Here is a 4,672-nt window from a genome sequence, read left to right on the forward strand (position 1 = left end):
TGCAGTATACAGGTAACATTTAACACATTGTAGTATACATGCATGATACATAATGCATAATAGCTTTAATTAGCCAACATAAAAAGCTCTACAGTATGCTCTTCCAATAACTTAATGGTAGGACTAAGCCAAACAATTGGGCTTCACAAACATATCATACCATACAGTCATATTAAACCTATCAAAGTAAAAAAGTCAAGGTACCTTGAGGACAGGAGTTTAGAATGAGTCAGATTGAAGATTCTAACCCCGGCCATCAAATACTAGTAAACATACCGACCAGGAGTGCGTTTTCCAAAAGCATCGTTGCTAACTACGGTAGCAACTAACATGGTTGCAACTATGTAAGTACGACACAACTGTTCCCCAAAACGATAGTGTGAACTATGGTGGTGGAACTTACATAGTACGATGCATCGTGACACTGCGTCAGTGTTTCCCAAAACCATAGTAGCAACTAACGTTCGCAACCACTATCGTAAAGTTGTGTAGTTACAGCTACACCTCTCGACCTGTAGTATGTAGTAAGAACCATAGTAGACGACGTAACCCTGATGACGGAACACGCAGAGGACAGATGGATGAGAGGTAGCCATTAAACGATCCCATAACATTGCTGTGGGATACCATTATATGATCTTGATATTTGAATACATGAATTACGCTGAATTATGTTGGTACAATGACAGAATGCTGCTGTGAAGTTGAGTAGCCTCTTGCTTGGAGAACTTTAAGACCTCTGGGACTTAAGTGGGCATGCAGAGTGCTGTGGTCAGTGTCAAAATGTGACATGATTTTCACTGATTTAACTTGTCCTTCATGGCCCAGGTATGGGTAGGCCTGTCATGGGAGGGGGAAAAATGGTAAGTTGCCTTTGCTTTGTGACCTTTCAATCTGTGTATGTATTTTGATGTCATGGCTCATAGGGAACATGTGTGTGTGTGGGAGGGATCATGGGGAGCCACCAAACTAAAAGAAATGTAAAAAACATAAACAAAAGGGGAAAAAACAGGGAATGTGGCAGGGAATTGTGGGGTTTGGGTGTTTAGGGGCCAAACATATGTGCAACTAATTCCCAGTGTGCTTCCAGGCCAGCAGGAAGGTGTGCAGCAGCCACCGGAATGACCTCTTCCACCTCCTCCACTAACAGCTCCTCATCAGCCGGCAGTGGGATGTGATCCTGAAGGGCCATGTTGCAGAAGCGACGTCACCAAAATTACACTGCACGCCTTTGCAGGATGGAGCTTCAGGCCACCAGCGGATTTGCTCACACACCTTTCCACATGCCCAGGGCCCTCTCCACAACAACGTGGGTCCGGCTATGGGCGTTGTTGTACCGCGCCTCTGCCTCGCTATTGGGCTCCTAGATGGAGCAGTTGACATGCTTGTATTATCATAGGGGGTTGATGGAATAAAGTAGGTCTTGAAATGTCAGTGCACTCAGGGAATATAGACATGCATTTGAAAACAACAGTATAGACTTTGCTACTATCTCAGCAGCAGAAGGCAACAACATGAGCAGCACCTACAGTAACACTGTGTGTGTGTGTGTGTGTTGGTACAGCTGGCGCAGATCCTTCAACCATTTGAGCATTGAAACATTTGTGCTATGTGAACTGTCATTTTTTGGTTGTGATTCAACACACAACTTCATAACTACAATGGATAAAAAGTAATGGTAAAAAAACTGTATCTGTGCATTTAAAATATCATGAAATACTTGTGTGTGGTAACAGTATTCAGTTTTCAGTGTCACAATGAAAACACATAACAAGGGCAACATTGGAAAAATGCTGCATAAAGGCATGACAAAATCCCATTGAAATGAAGGGCAATCATACAGTAAAGTATTAATTTATATAGCGCTTTTAGAGTGAAAGAGTGAAACCCAAAGCACTTACACAACAACATGTTGTTCAACATTGTTCATATTACATATCCATATTTATTCTGCTCTTACTGTAAGGTAACTGCTAAGATACTGCACATATTTATATTTCATTTATATTACTCTAAATCACCTTCTGCAAACCAACTGTATACTACTGTCTACACGGCACTATATGTCTTGTCCTGTCTATGCACCTGTCTATACTATATCACATTGCACTTTTCTGCCTTTTTGGCACTTCTGGTTAGATGCAAACTGTATTTGGTTGTATTTGTACTTGTGCTCTGCACAATAACAATAAAGTTGAATCTAATCTAACCATGCCAATTTTCATAGAACATAATATACATTTATCCTAAGCCTAGGCTAGTAAGCATATGGTCTCCAATCAGTAGTTAAAACTAGGACTTACAGGTTCTAAACGATCATAGGAATATTTAGTGATTGAGCCTATCCAAGATTCCAAAACCATTGTTAAACGATCATTATCTAGGCTCGAACCCACGACTACAAGATCCGAAATGCAGAGGTCTATCCTCTCACGCCACCTTGTCACACTACAACAAATGAAAATATTGGCCAGTATTTAGCCAATAGGCTATTCGGTGTGTTTCATTAAATGTGTAACTTATTTGTTCACATTTGCTCGGTTGGCGATTTATGCTTCACTGATTAGGCTAATTAGTAGGCTACGTTCAATAGACTGTGACGTTATTCTTAAAATTATCATTATTATGTTATGCCTATTATTATTATTAATAGCCTAATATATATATATATATATATATATATATATTTAAAAGCATACATAGCCTAGGGCCTATTGAAATTACTGCCTATTGTTGTAATAAGTATTATTATTATTATTATTATTGATATTATAACTGCTGGGCCCAGGAAACGTCATGCAATGTCAAATTTCATTACTTTTACGTGACTTCATGCTTTCGGCTCTAACCGACAGAGGCCGACATTCTCCGAACACATCTGCAACCATTGTAGTCTGAACTATGTTGGTTGAAACCAACATGGTTCAAACTAACAAAGTACTATGTAAGTACGACGGTTTTGGGAAACAGTCGTAACTTACATGTTGGTTAGTTGAACGATGCATCGTACCACGTTAGTAAAAAGCTAACCTCCGTAGTTGTACGGGAAACGCACCCCTGTCTGTGCAAGTCAGCAAACAAAGCAACTAACCTAGTCCAAATGTGGTCTGTACACAGCCCAGTGTGGGCCCATCCTATTTTGCTGTCTTTTCATTGTGAGTCTACAGTCTACAGTGAGTCTTTGGAGGGATTGTTGTTATTAATACTTGCAGCGTTAGGAAATTAATTTTAAGATATTGGTATCACTCTTCTTTTTCAGATTATCCCTTACAAGCCTCCCTTAAAATTGAGAAAACCTCATCTGATGGCTTGCAGACTTTTTTGAACAGAAACTGCGCTGGGGCCTGGTCAGGCTGCAATACACTAGTCTGAATCTGTCTGTCTGAAGTTGCTCAGAATCTTACCGAAGTGATGTCCAGCATGGACAAATTCTACCCTCAATCGCACTACAACCAGAAACACATCATCAGCAATCTAGTAAACAATGTACAGACAGCCAATGCTTTTCCATAGATTAACCCTGAAGGAGAGAGCAATTCAGCTCTGTGGCTCAATGGGCACACGCCTCTGATCACGAGCATCGCGCTGACCAGCGTGTCGTAATGTGACCATTTATAAAAATGACGGCGCATGTTAAGGCTTATGGCCTCTTGTATGAGGCGCTTGTAATGCGTGTGTATAAATGCATCAGGCACACCATCCCCTCGCCGCAGAGAGGACACCGGGGTCCTGCCTCATTTGAGCCGTCGCCGAGTCCATTGCTCCAGTTAATTGAGCGTTTATGGCATGTCGCAGCTATCTCTTCTTCTCGCTGCTATTTCTGCCCATTTCTCTGTTTGCTCCTATAGCGTGTTTTGTTGAGCTGAGCAGTCCTAATCCAGGAGGCTGAGGGAGAGAGGGAGTGAGAGAGAGAGAGAAAGAGAGAGAGAGAGGGAGCAGAGCCCATGGCTGAGAGGGCAGGAACCACCAGGGCAGGGTGGAGGAGGGAGAGGGAAGGGCTGGGTGGCCCACTGGCACTGCACCGATAGTGGGAAGGGCGGGTGGAGGAGGGGTGGTCGTGAGGTGGAGCTGTGGCTTCGGACTGGGCAGTTGAGCAGTCACCACCGAGCCACACACTCCAGCATCGCTGTTAACAAGCCTTTCCAAACGCCCCAGTCTATCTTATCAGCCGTGCAGCCGACGACAATCTGCCGCCTGTAATTGAATAAAAGCCAGCCAGGCTGGCAGGAGGACTCCCACCAGTTTGTACCCTCCGCAACCCCTCTCCCCATCCCTTCACTCCCTCCTCCTCCACCACCAACCCCCAACACTCTCTCTCTCTCTTTCTCACCCGCTTATCTCCCCTGGAAGACAGGAGGCGGCGGAGAGCGAGGAAGAGGGGAGGCTGAGTGAAGGAGGAGGAGGAGGAGGGGAAAGGGTGATGACTTAGGGAAATAGTACATGCTGATAAGTGCGGCGGTTCCTCCTGCTGTGCCCTTAGTGCAGGAGGCCGGGCGGCTCTACCGTTAATACTACTTTATTATTAATCTCTTATCGCCACGTGGCGCGGCCGTAGCCATGAGCTGCTCATATTACACACAACACCAGATAAGCCGCTTTTTGCACTAGAGGAAGGAAACAAGGCATAAGACCTGCCAAAATTAGGTGATGGCTACTAAACACAGCACACATC

The 4,672-nt window shown here is 43.9% G+C and overlaps 1 long non-coding RNA gene across 1 annotated transcript; it reads left to right on the forward strand.

The window, feature by feature from the left end:
- Positions 1-272: 272 nt before the first annotated feature.
- On the forward strand, positions 273-2,026 carry LOC121707935. Its single transcript, XR_006031433.1, has 3 exons — positions 273-344; positions 829-863; positions 1,091-2,026. It is a non-coding gene; the product is annotated as an uncharacterized LOC121707935 (long non-coding RNA).
- The last annotated feature ends 2,646 nt before the right edge of the window (positions 2,027-4,672 follow it).

The sequence above is a fragment of the Alosa sapidissima genome, chromosome 4 (genome assembly GCF_018492685.1).
Source record: "Alosa sapidissima isolate fAloSap1 chromosome 4, fAloSap1.pri, whole genome shotgun sequence".
Classification (NCBI taxonomy): domain Eukaryota; kingdom Metazoa; phylum Chordata; class Actinopteri; order Clupeiformes; family Clupeidae; genus Alosa; species Alosa sapidissima.